Below are 14683 nucleotides of genomic sequence, written 5' to 3'. Positions count from 1 at the left end.
TTGACAAAGTCACAAAACTTGAGCAGCTTCGATCGATTCGGCTGTATGGACATATCGATCTGGTTGAGCTGCCACATTAAGTCAAAGCTCTGGTTACATTTCATCTCTCGGCTGCAGATATGCGTTTTTGTGTGTGATTTTCCCTACCCTTTCGACGGTCGGTCCATCAATAATTCATTACGCTTGAGTGATCTATTCAGCGAAGGAACCAATCCATCGATCGTTCGTTTGCTCGCTGGATCCTCGCATCGATCGCGAGAAAAAAGATATTCCGCTTGTCAGTCGGGGACCTGGGCACAAGTGCTCCTCTTTGTTCCCCTCCTTTTGAAAGCAAAATTGTGCCATAAATATAATGAATACATATTTGGGAGGGCTTGGAGAGGAGCCAGAACAATGGAACCGCTGAGGTTCCGCTCATTATTAGCCAAGAATTGAAGGACCCTTCAGCCGGAGTGTTGGTTTTTGTACAATCGCTGGCGACTTTTGATGGAACACCGCCGCAGACGGTTATTGATGAACGAGTGCTATGCGGTAGGGCAATGGATCACTGATCACCCCCACCCACTTCCCCCATTCCCCGGGAAGCCTTCGAACTATACGCAAACTTTAACCCTTGAGAGATTTGCGCCGAGGTGTTGGATAAAACATAAAGTTCGTGTGAATGCCGACACGTTGTGACAATTGTTTGACAACAACAGCCGCAGAACGAACAACAAAAGACATGGAGAACTATGAAAAGGTCGTCAAGAGACTGGGCCGCATGACTCGCCCACACAATCATCGATAAAGTTTTTCGCCTCGTTTTTCCCCGCAGTTTTCTGTAAAACGTGCCACGAGTCGCCCGCGAACATTCAAAATATGCAAATGCCACAAGGGTAAACAAACAGCAAGAAACAGAAAAAGATACTGGCTGCAGCTCAAAACCGAACCGAACCAATCCAATCCTATCCTATCCCCTCATCTGGCGTCCGTCGCCGTTGGTTTTATTTCATGGCATAATTTCCACTTTTCTCTGCTTCGCGAAATATCGCAAAAAATCGCAAATAATTTGAAATAATACCCACCTAATGATCAGACAGATTTCGACAAATTTTCTTGATCCAGTTTTTCAGTTTAGACATCAGATAGACGATCAGAAAAGAGCCTCGCTCACATTTTTCCTTTCATAGAATTTTTCATTTATAGCTAGACACAATGTTTTTTAACAAGAAATGGTGTAGTTAAAAAAAATTTAATAAATAATGATTCGAAAGTTCGTTTAATAACTAAATTTTTAGCTCATATTATATTTTTGCACAACCGCACAAAGTATAGGGAATCTTTTTAGAGCCCATATAACTAAATAGTATATACACTTAGGAAAAAAAACCCCGCTAAAATCAATTACAAGCAACCTTGATTTAAGAACATTTTCATGCTTAAAATTTAAGCATTTAATCATAAAATTTAAGATTGTTCGTAAAAGAAAAGTCTTAAGTTGAGCACAATTTGGATGAACTCTAAAAATGTCCAACTTTTTATTCTAAATTAGCCGACTATTAATAGCCGTGACCGGCAAGTCGTAAGCAAACTTATTCGATTAATGTAGTTTACATTATTCTCGTTTATCCATTATTAGTTTGTAATTTCTTTTTCTCTTACTAGAACATAAGTAAAACCTGATTTAGATGTACAAATTAACATATTTCCACGGCTCGCGAAACATTTAGTGCAAATCAAAAAAAGGAAAATAAACCTTTTCTGATATGTTTGTATACCTAGGAATACCTTGCAAAATAATTTTAAAAAAATGCCTTTAAAATAAGCTAAAAGTGAAAAAAGTACATTTTTATCAGAATTTCGATCATAATTCATGCCTGTAACTTTCATATTTTAATTACAAATCGTACTTGCTTAAAGTACAAATATCAGAAGATTTTAGAATAATTAATACTTGATTGTAGACCGAAAGGTTCTAAAAACGTGCTGAAATCAAGTATTATCCGTCTAGAAAATTCTTACTAGAAAGCTGTATTTTGTTTTTGAGATCGGTATTTACAATGCTTGGCGAAGTTTTGACACTAGAAATACTTGGAACAAGCACGATATACCTGTTTTTTCTGAGTGTAGTAGTAGTAGTAAACTAAATTTTAGTTATTAGCTTATTGTAAGGAGTGTGGTCAATTTTGAACTGGAAATTCTCTTCTTTTAAAAAATAAATTAAAATTAATATACTCACTGCATTACACCCCCCTTAAAATCTCCTTACCTACGTTAGCCAACCTGCCCCGTGATCATCGGAGTCGATCTGCGCCAGTTGCTCGGCCTGCGTTGTTCTTGTTACTCGGCCTGGAACAACACCAGAGCTTATTGATATCGTGCTTATTGATCTTGTTTGGCGATAAGTCTGCGCTCAACTACTTATATATATAAATATTTTCATCGTCGAGCTTAAGCTCCCACTTCCATGGAAGTTGATCGCATAAAAGCGGAGAGGCCAGAAACAAAGACTCCAGCTTTGCATTGGCATTAGAGGCGATCTTCGGACTTGGCCAGTAGTGGGATTGGATTCTTTTAAATGTGTTTTTTGCAGTTGAACCCGGGGTTGAGCCGAGACCAGGACGAAGAAGAGGATGAGGTTGGGTACGAGGATGAGGATGAGGACTGGGGCATATGTGCCCCGAACATTCTCACACGACCAGCTGTGGAATGGCGAGGAGAACCTCGATCCCGACCTGAACTAAAACTGGGACTCAGTGATTGCGGTCTCTTCTCCTAGACCGCAACTATAAATTTCATAAACAGCTCTGCCTTTGGCTTTCGACCGCCTTTCGGCTGAAGGTCTTTGCAGTTCCGCGAATTAATATTCGTGTGATTTTTTATCGTTATTTGATTTCGACCAAATTTACTGGCCATGTGAGTCAAAGTTCCATTCGAAATGGTTGCAATTGCAGGTGGCGAAAGAATTCTAAACCTTTTTATGGTCAACTGAGTAGGGTACTATAATAAATTGGAACTAATATGAGACAGATAAATAAGTGGGACGGAAAGGTAACAAATCATTTTTGGCTTTTAAGTATAAAGTAAATATGATTGTTCTTCTAGGTTTGGTTCGACATTTGAACATATTGAATTTAACAGAAAATTGTAAATTTCTCCGCCAATCAAACAATTTATAAAACAGGGAAGAACTTTATAGTCGAGTGCCTCGACTATCAGATACCCGTTACTCAGCTTAAGGGTGCGCAAGGAATATGGAAATATGAAAGCAGCAAAGCGGCGATTACAACATTCGAACAACAGGTTCGAACCAATACATTTCGTTAACGTGTGCGTGGCACTTTGCTGAAACAAACTTGCACTGCAAAAGAACCTCAAGAATTTGCAAGCCAAATTCCAACTTTGTAGCTTTTATAGTTTCCGAGATCTCAGCGTTCATACGGACGGACGGACAAACGGACATGGCTAGATTGACTCCTTTTAACTGTTAAGTACTTTTCGGCGAATCTAATATACCCTTTTACTCTACGTGTACCGGGTATAATTAATTAAATTATAAATCTAGTATAAAACACGAGTGCAATGCTGAAGAACAATAAAATATAATAAAAAGACCGCGCAGTCCGTGATTTATATATGAAAACTTAAGAAATATTTAGTTATACATATTTATGTAACTCTATTCAATGGAATGACCTGTCACTGGTCTTCAACTAATACAAGAACTGCAAGCGGGTATAATAAAACCAAGTAAAAAGAAATGTTATTAAAGACCATCGACTTAAAACAAGAGAATTTCGTTTGAAATTTTATTAAATGCAGATTAAATATATCGAAAAAAGTGTTTCCAAGCCAATAGCTAGTGATTACAGTCAATATCCCAAAGAACGGTACATGCATACTTTGTATGGCATATCGGCAGAGTACCAACCTTGCTATGAGCCGTACATATTTTTGTTTAATACAACGCTATTTAAGTCAGCGTCTATAAGCGTATAATACTTGTATATACATATAAACATCTTAATCTTGAGGCAGTAGACACTCCCGCTTAAAAGTTATTTGACTTCGATATTGATTTTAAGTTTAATAACTTAAAGAATAAACCTAATTCTCAATTTGTATAACAAAAAGATTATTAAAAAGATTATTCTTATTGCAAGCAAAAAGAAGCAATTTGAGCAGAATATATATTTTCCTAATTCTTCTCAAATTGCCCCTTTTTTGCTTGCCTAAGTCACTTTTATGGATCCCATATAATCCATCTAAGACTTCCTATAAACTCTTCACCCCATTAACCTTCATAAACATGTGTCAACTCATTGCCATAAATGTCCGAACAATTAACATGCGCCCCAAGTGGCACGGCCTCATATGCCCAAGTGGCCGCAGGATAGTCATTAAGCGACTGAGCCTCAACTTTAACCTTTTTAATGGCAGGCCGCATCATAAAAGCCCTCTACATCCCTCGCCGCCCCCTCGAATACCTGGCAAATTAGCCAAAGTCGTAAACGGCGGAAGAGCTGGCTGTAATTATGCAAAACATAGCCATATAGCCAAACGTGCAGATGGATTCGACATCAAGGGGCGTTTGCAGAAATTAACTTATTAATTCTGAAAGTTGGAATTTCAATTTTCCCGATCCGTGGATCGATTTCGCCTGCCCTTTTTTTATGGGCTGCAACGTTTTAGTTATTAATTTCATTCGCAAACGAAGCCAAACACACACGGCGTATGCGGAATGTATCCGTGCCTAATGAGGAGAGGTGAGTGGGGTGTGTAGGGGGCAAGGGACGCGGGTGATCGCAAACAGCAGCTCGTAATTTAATATTTCATGGCGCCAGCAGCACTATAAAAAACGCAGCAGCCTGGAGTCCAGCTCCAAAATGAAATGACTTAAGCTGCACCATTCATTATGACAACACGACGGCCGAGGACCTGAAAACCCGGAGCCCACACTGAAAAAAGAATCTTAAATTACGAAGTACGTGTACAATAACATTTTTAATACAACAAAAAGTCACTTTAAACTTTTTTATTAAATGTTAAATTTATATTTATGTCTAAATTCAAAGAACCACACTGGGTTTTTCTCTAGAACCCTAGAGCTACTTTAAAAGGATCAATAGCAAAGTCTAAGCTGATCTTTCGATCTTGAACCGAAATAAAAATTAAAAGCCTTGTTATAATTAAATGTATTGGCTTAAAATTTAAAAACAAGTTTCACAAATAATTAATGTTAAATGGTTTATACATACTTTATTATTACACAGTATACATATATTGTCTATCGGCTATCTAAAGTATTTCAGTCTACATAAAATATAATTCTGAGCACATTCGTTCTGCCGAATTTCGTCAAATATTATTTCTGATTATTTAGTTAATAACAAGGGAAATGGTTATTTTTTTACGTGTGTCCAAGAACCTGGCATAAGACCCTGCCAGACAGGCGCGGGCAGGGGGGTCACACATTCCCCAAGCATTTTGTAGATTTGCTGCTGCTTCATCTTCATCATCTTTTGGTTATCTTACGGGTCCCTCGGCACAGTAAAAAAATGTCTACGCCAAACACAAATTTTATGTTGAGATTGCGATCATTTCGCTGATATGGCCCACCCCCTGCGCCCAACTCCTGCACCTCCGCCCAAAAAGGTTCAGCATTTCGCATTCAGGCGTGTGCGCAGGCGCAATCCGCGAATCGATTCACCCCTACCTGCCCTCCACCCCTGCAGCGATCCCCCTTCGCTTCCGACAAGCACCCTAACAACAAAAAACAAAGGTGGAAGAACGCGTGACGCAAAAATACCAAACACATAACATTTGACTGTTGCCTCTTGTTCTGGTTACCCTTTTATGCCACTCCAATGCACTGAAAAAACACCTATCGACAGCTAGAGTTTGATATTATTTATTTCTTAATCGAAAAAAATTAGAACCACTTTTCACTAACATAAAAGTTTTCGACTATGCTGAACAAAAGAGAGGCGATACGAGCATAATCTATGATGTATAATAGCATCCGTATTACTTCAATACTGTTTTAAAACATAATTATTTCTTAAGCCCAATAAGTAGACAATAATTTGTGATATTCGGTAAAATCGGTTGTAAAAAAAGTATTTATACTAATAAATACTCTTTAAATATGAAAATGATAAAATTATGTTTCAAATTCGATTTTTCCATACGTTTTCTAGGGTCTTCTGAAGGTATTCCACTAACTCTAATTGGAATAAGGGGAACATTCCGTACCTCTGCTTAACGAACAGACGATGAAATCGCATTATGTCGAATGCTGAATGAATGATATTTTATGCCTTAGTTGCAAATCTGTGGGTTCCTCGATGATTGTTTTCGTTTGTTGATTTCATTTATTTTTTAACTCCTTCGCCTCGTTTCGCCCAATGCCCATAAACGTAATGTGTACGAAATTGTGAACATGTGGGAACTTTTCGCGTTTCAGATTCGGTTTGGGTTTTGAGTTTGCTTTTATTTTGATTTTGTTTTATATGCTGGTTGGCTGGTTGTTTGGCAGTTCGGTTGTTTGGTTGGCTGCATTGGACAACATCGATGACTGCGATTGCGTCTGCCACTCCAGTCCTCCCCAGACCCCCGACCACATCTCCAGCTCCATCTGGGTCTGGTCTCAGCTTTTTGGTGTTGTTATGTCGTACTCATTTCGCTTTTGATTTATGCAGCATACCCTTTCTAAATAATAAATAAAATATGAAATATGTCGTACTTCTCTCCGGGCTGTTCTCCCCGCGCAGCTCGAAGAAGAACAGATCTTCGGTTTCGCAACCCCACCTGAAAGTTTTCGAGACCCAGGCCAGGTCCAGGGCTGCAGTTGGTGTCGTTTTGTTAAGTGTCCATCAAAATCAGTTTTGTGTCTCCACAACGCCCAAAATGTATACATCAAATGTCCTGCTCTGCTTCTTTTTTCGGTTAGCTCATAAATTATATTTTTGCCAGTCCGGGGCCCCTTTGTGGGATACTTTTTTGGGTGTGTGCTTGGTTTATGTTTGGCTGAAGAAACTGAAAGTTAGACTGCGCCGGAGACTGACAAGTGAGCTTGGGGTTATACGATCCCTTTTTGCATTGTACTCCTGTCCATCCTTGGACATGCACATGTAGAGGGTCCGGCGCTAGTTGGCTGTCAAATTAGTTCGGTTTCACGGTGACCGATCCGCCGGGTGAGTCAAGAAGCATGCGTGTGGGATATTCCCGACAGACGGAACAAAAGACGAGTTTACAGAAAGGGATATCTCTTTGGAAGACGGTTTAGGTTATTTCCTTGCTTGTCAATTTTGATAATTAAACACTCCGGTTCCTAAGCAAATGTTTAGGTGGTTCATACTTTAAAAGCTTGATCTTCTATTATACAGAGCCTACAATACAGATCAAAAACATCAAAAATAACGTAAGCAAAAAAAGTCAAATTTAGCGGAGGATATTTTTTTTGTTGCGTACACTATTTTGAGTTATAAAACTAAACAGAAATCGTCATCATCGTTTTTGAGTTGGGAACTATGGTTCAAACTATTTTATTTTTAACAAACACACGTTTGGGTCACCCACCTTTTCACAGATTTTGATTCAAAGTAAATGTTGTTTCGTTTCGCTTGCTAATAACTATCGACATGCCAACTTCCCCTTCGCCTTTAATAGAAGGTATACTTATTTTTAAATTGGTCAAGAGAGTATGGCGTTTCTTCTCGTATTTAGTAAATTTTTCAAAAATCACTGCCCACATATGGGCAACTCTCTACTGTCGCACGCGAAAGTCGTACGCTTTGAAACTGAAAAAAATAATATTCCAAAATTTTTTTTCTTTGACATAGGGCTTAAGTTAAAGATCTTGATTAGCGATATAACTCATGCTAGAGCTGATTTCAGGCCGTTGTTCGTTTTTAAGAAACAATTTTAATGAATGTTGCTCGCTACATGTCTCACGCAACAGTTTTAACGTCGTTTTGTAAGGTTGGGTTTCTTTGTCAAATGAATGGTTCTAAATCAACTTTTAAATATACCGAAAAAATACCAGAAAAATACTTTCTGCTTATAGTAGTAGGTATGGTCCTGAAAAATTATCCAAGAATATGCAAATTGCTTACCTTAGTTGAGGATCTATCTACGTATAAGCAAATATCAATGCAAAATCATATAGAAATGTGCTTTACTCAAGATTCTAGATTCTTGTCTTGGTTAACATTCAAGGAGAATTGCCAATATATATATTTGACTAACATGTTTATTATGTAATTTTACGAAAATTTGAACAATTTAGTTTTTTTAAAAGTAGCTTTTACAACATACCTTCCCGAGCCTTAGGAAATAAATTGAAACATACATATAAAATCAAATTTTACTTTTTATATCCCAAATAAAATGTTTATCCTTAATGTCAATGGCAATTACCGTTACATAAATCAAAAGACGTGCCTTTCTTCTTTTTATTTGATATCCTTTTTTTTTGTTGAAAGGAAAGTGAACGTGGGCCGGATGAGCATAAAAGTAGGCATTAAAATAAATAGACTAAACCGGATTTGCAACCAGCCCAGTACTATACTTTACCGCCCCATGCACACGACGACTAACACCTCCGCATCCGCATCCGCATCCGCTTATATGACGCATTTCCTTTGGCAGCATCAACACCGCCAACAACAACAATAAACTGCAAGTGAAGTTTCCTTGCATGAAGACCCACCATTATCCTTTCACACGCAGTCCTTATTTTCGGGGAGAAGCTACCGCTTTCGGAAAAAGTCAATTAAAAAAGTTAAATAAATCATAAACTTGGCAGATGATTTGATTGCGGCGCAGGATTCGTAGCTCAGCCATTGGGCCACAATGTGTCTGTGTATTTACACTTTTCTCATAGAGGGTGACTTCAGCACAGAAAACAATTTCGACGTCCTTCGAGACCAATGTGATATACTGGGAAAAACTGATTTTTGAAATATTATTTAACTTGTTTAGTATTTTCATAATCTGAATCATCATCACGAAGCTGATAAATATGTTAAAAATTAATTAATTAATAAATGTTTTAGATTAGGTATTATTTGTATTGTTTAGGAAAACTCCTCGACTTTTGCCTCTGTGTAGCTGCGTTTGTTTGAATGGTCGAGAGGCTTACAACCATCGAAGGGAAACTCTCTTTCTTCGGCTCCGTGTTTACTTTGTTGCGGTTTTCTTTTTGCGAGGCTTAGCTTCCGGATGGGCGGAGGGTTGGATGGGCGGACATCCGCCGGGCGGCCGTCCCCCAGTTGACTTTCGGGCAATCATAACTGTAACTGTAAATGCTCGGGACCCGCCGGAGTTGGAAAATTTATGAAGTGTGGCGTGTGCAAGGACACGTGTACCGAGTCCTGCATTTGAGTTCTGGGCGTGCTCTGGGGATTTCCATTATTAAACATTTTTGGCTCGGTCTTCGGCAACTGCAAGTGATTTGCTTTGATTTTCTTGTCTGGCATTTATCATTCTCCCACTTGCTCCTTCGCTTCTTGGCATTAAATGAATTTTAATCAAATATATTTTGCATAATTTATGATTTTCATGGGTATTTGTCGCATCTCTCAAAGCGCTTGATTTCCATTTACATATATCTATTTCTTGGCAGACGCTTTTAAGTTGTCCGCACACGCATCCGTTTCCGCAGTCCCAAGCAAAACAGAATGCCTTGTCGCGGTCCTCGAACGGGATATACCCTCTACCCACTTCTGTTTTACAACTAAAGTCTTTGTTTTATTATAGTAAGTTAAGTTTTATGGTAAGTTTAAGTTTTGTTTTAAGCGATATTCAATGTTTACTTAAAAAATAAAAGTCAGCAAAACGGAAAAAAATTAATGACAATGAATTAGCAGATAACAAATATTCATAAACGTCTCATTTTCAGTATTTTCCAATTCATTTAAACTGTTTCAATATAATTTTAAAATTGCATGCCGTATCAACACAATATTTTTAAGATTCGAGTGTAAAACTTCCCGACACATTTCCCGAACTTTCTTCCTTCTCCTTTTCTGTCTGGCAGCCATTGCGAACTTCACTGCGCCAATACGTTTCCGTTTTCCTGTCTGCCTGACACTTGCAGCATGTTGCCTGTCATTATCCTTGGCTCCTTTCTGCTTCCTCGCTTCGAGTTTATTTTTTCTTTTTTTGCGTATATTTTTCGGGGGCATTACGAAATGATTTAATGACAACGAATGAAAAATTTATTGTGCGTGAAGTCTCTTCTCCCTGAAGGGTCGTCGGATAAATTGGCAACGACATTTCAACGTTATTAGCTAGAAAAGATTTTCATTTTGCAACCCTCGTTTAAATAAGTCCATTCGATTTTGCAAAGGAACAGGGCGCACAGAGATAGGTTGGACAGATAGCAGGTCCTGTCAATGTCATAAGTATGTGGGCGTATCCCGTTCGTATGGCGGGACCATAATTATGTTGTCAATGCCAACATGCCCCCGATTAACCCTCAAAGTTGAAACGTATGCGGGCTTTACTCAAATTACGGAACATTGCAGTCAAAAATTGGGATTGTGGCTTAGCATGAAAGTGGAGTTAATGAGAATCGCGGAGAAGGGTCAAGCACGCTTTGTAAATGAAAGTTCAACAAGAGAGAACGCTTAGTCGACGGCCTAGCAGAGCAAGTGTAATTCAGCAGGGTACCACGCCCAACTTTAAATCACACAAGCCGCCCAAAACAGTGTCACCCACATTTTCAAAGATTATCAATCGAGTTCCACACCCAAATTTTTTAGTGTACTTTTTATTTTATTTCATTTTTCAATACCTATTGATGTACCAAAAACTTCCCCACGCCTACAAACCGCAAAACTTTGTGGTGTCCACATTTTTTGAGATTTTTTATGTGTTATTATTATTTAGTTTCTCAATACCTCCAGGACTATTAGTCAATGATTTAAATTGGTTAGTTGTGTATAGTAGGGCTTAAAATAGTCGAGCCGATCGTTCATTATACTCTTTTCCGCATGAGGTTTACAAATGAGGTTTAGGCAAATTGAAAAACTGTCTAAAAGTCAGTAATTTAAACAATTAAAGAACATTTTTTTTACATTTAAATTTCCTGTTATGTTCGTCTTGACTTTCGTATATTTTTGAACATGGATATATGTAGAATTTACCAGAACTTATAGAAAAATCTAGGTACTTTCATCAGAAGAATGACAAATTTCAATTTCTTTATGATCTATATCGAAGGTTAAGGAGGGTTTTCTTAAATTGAGCACTATTTTTGCAATAAATTTTAAGTCATCATGCCTTCTGCAAATGGCTAGGGTAATCAAGAGGCCTTGCCTTAAATCCATGTTCATTCCCGCCTGTCGCAGACGGCATTCTTAAAGATTGTTCTGTCCCTTGTGAACAGCGCCAGCCCAACAACCCAACAACCCAACAACCCAACGACCCAGCCCGAAAGCCATTGAAGCCGTCACAGCCACTGGCCCGGGCCATTAAAATTTCAATAGCTTTCCCCTCGGACGCGGAGTTCTTTCTTCTTGCTCCCGACCAATCGTTTGCCGTCTTGTCTCTTGTCAATATCGGACAATTCATGCGCATTGCGTAAACATCCGTTAAAACTTTATTTTATGGCCGCCATTTTACGGACGTTTTGGTGTAAATACATTTCCGCCAAGCGACATCGGACCGAAGACCAGGGCCCAGGGACCAGAGACCCGGTCCGGTAGCCAAAAAGGAATCGAACTGGAAAGGGGACAGATTCTGGCTCAGGAAGCGCAAAAAATGGCGACGCCAACAGACGGCAGCGGAGAATCGAAACAGATAACCGGAGGAGACCGGGGAGCTCGGGTACCAGGCATAAATTATGCACTGCAAAATAAACGACGAGGCACATAATAAAAATCTGGAAAAAATTGTGTACGCAATCAAAAGGATGAAATGGCAACGAGAAAACATCCCAACAAATACCAAGTCGGAGCGAATATACTCTTTTTGAATTTTTTTTTTTATTTTGAAAACAAACTTGTTTAAATGTGACCAAAGAATATTCCAATAAACGGCATAGTAAAATAAAATACATCCATATTTCAACATTTTTCTTACCGAAAAGATATTTTTATTTAAACCATCTTAACTCTCAATTGCAGGGGCAGAGCATCTATTGGCCCTATAGGGAATCTCTTGAGAAAAATGTATTTTTGCTGCCACACAAGAAAGCAATTTAAGGAAGCCATGGGGCAGGGGCCAGCGAAAATAAAAGAAAATCTGACAGTTTTAATGAAAAATCTTGTGCATTACGAAGAAAAAGCGAATGGCGCCGGGGAGGGGGTGTATTTGCGTGACAAGCATGTGACCCAATTATGTGCAATCATGGCAACAAGTTAGAGGAATCATAACAAACATTTCGCATTCAGTGGGAGCTGGATCTGGATCTGGATCTGGGGCACAAAGGACCGAGTGTCACCGGCACAAGACACGAGCCGACTTTTCCCCGCCCCGCAACGATTTCAATTTCAATGCGCCTGACAGCGCCAGTCCGTCATCAGCTGCCCTCCCACTCCCCCATGTTTTTATCGCCCGAAAATCACAGGCTCCTAGCAGAGCAATACAAATCGGCAGAAGAAGACAACGTGGATGATGACGATAATAAGGACGATGACGACAATCAGCGGCAAACAAACAAGTTAATGTTCAAGGGGTGGTACACTCGGAGAAAAGTTCGACGTTAACTGAGCATATCTCAAGTTCTTATTAGAATGTATTAAAAAGAAAGCAATATCAGATTGGAAACAGAAACACTGAATTTAATTTTATTTCTAAAATGGTCCTTAGGAGCTCCTTCCTATAGGAGCTTATCTATAGATCCAAATATTTTTGCCAAGAATATGTTCAAGTGCAAGCGAAATTGCCGCCATTGTGTGTGTCCTAGAAGCCAAAGGGCTTTTGTCCTACCAAGTGGCCACAATTGAATAAATGAATGCACAAGCGAGTGGGCCGGTGACAATGGGACTGAATGACAGTGGGACGCAGCGGCGGCACAGTGGGCCTGGATCAGGTGAATGAGCGCTCATTATGCTCTTCATCGTTTTTCCAAATTGCAGGTCGCCCCACCACCCAAAACCCCAATTTCTAGCTTCTCTCTTTGTCTGTGTCGCTGCAATTTGCTGTCTTTGTTCGCCGCTTTTGGGGGCTATGCAAATAATTGCTTTATGTCCTTGTTCAGACCGGCCATTATGAGCCCCTAGCCCTCCCCAAAGTGACAGAAGGACGACTCCTGACGCGACTTAATGAGCTTTCATTCGAGTGGCGAGCGCTTTCACCGCAAACTAAGTTAAGTGGATTTCTGCGGCTTGCCAAAAACACAATTGAACATCAATTGCGGCATTTGTTAGCTGGCCAAGTGAATATAGATGCGTTTAATGGGGATGCCCAATGCATTCAGCATTCATTATCTCATTGTCACATGGAAGACCCAAACTAAAGACTAAGGATTTTGTTTTTAATCTCCATCCCCCACTCTAAACATATTGTGCTTTTAACATATAAACAGAAGAATATGAAAACCTTATGGAGTTTACAAAGGTTCTGCGGTTGCAGAAGCAATTTTAGTTTTGAAAGAAGACATTTTCGACCCTGTCAATATTATTGATCAGCACCGTTGGTATTGTTTAGATATAAAATATGTATCCCCGCACACTTCCTCTCTAATACGTCACCCTCAACTGCAAGTGCTCTCCCCCAATTTAGTATTCGATAAGCGGGAAAATCTCCCACGTTCCACTAAGGAACCCAACGAAACCAAATCAACAATTACACAGCGAATTAAAAAAAGTCAGCTGAGGGACAAAAACATTGAACTTTTCTCCCCACTGCCTCATTAGGCATTCAAGAAGCGTCGGACAAAGCCAATGATAAAGCCCTTACTTCGAATCCATGGTAAAAGAGGTACGCGAAGGGGCAGAGCGCTCCTAAACAAAACAATTTACGTATAAATTAATTTACTTTCATTAATTAGTTGGGGCATTAGACAAGGGAGCCAACTTTCTGGGGTGACAGAGTGGAAAATTGAAATGTAAAAGTTTTCGCTTCGCTTTTTGTTCTTTGGCTTGTTCATTTTGGGAAAGGGGAAATTTGCATAGCAATTCACAATCATCCCAGACTTTCGTTAGGAAAAGAAAGATTGTTTTCTGCTATTTGCGTGGCAAATTAATAGGGTAAATTACAAATTAAACATAATTAAACTATTTGGGCCAGAGAAAACTTTTTTGCGCTTAAAGAAAATTTGTTTTTAGTTTTGATTGCAAAGGAAGTTTCAAGTTTCAGAAATAAGTCTTGAGTTTATAAAATATCAGAGAATAATATATCATAATAGGTTAAAAATAAAGCCAATCAGTTTCTTCTGGTTATAATTTCGCATGCAATACGATTACACTCTCGTAAATATTTATTTGTTGAAACTAAATATTGATAGTTCCCAAAAAAGGATTAATTATTTGTGCAAGCGATTGAAATCAATGTTAACTTATATTTGATCGACTTCAGATCCCGCCTTTGATGATATGGGGAATCTAATCACAGACAAGATCTGTGACGGCTTTGCTGAGATGGGAGGACTGTGCCCAAGCCAACGTCAACTAACCTATAAAAATTTTGATGTGCGTAGACTATAAAAATTTGATTTAGTCAGAGGGCTGGGTAAACTATTGTCCGATCAAGA

The sequence above is a fragment of the Drosophila subpulchrella genome, unplaced genomic scaffold (genome assembly GCF_014743375.2).
Source record: "Drosophila subpulchrella strain 33 F10 #4 breed RU33 unplaced genomic scaffold, RU_Dsub_v1.1 Primary Assembly Seq354, whole genome shotgun sequence".
Classification (NCBI taxonomy): Eukaryota; Metazoa; Arthropoda; class Insecta; order Diptera; family Drosophilidae; genus Drosophila; species Drosophila subpulchrella.
Note: the sequence above shows the minus strand (reverse complement) of the source record.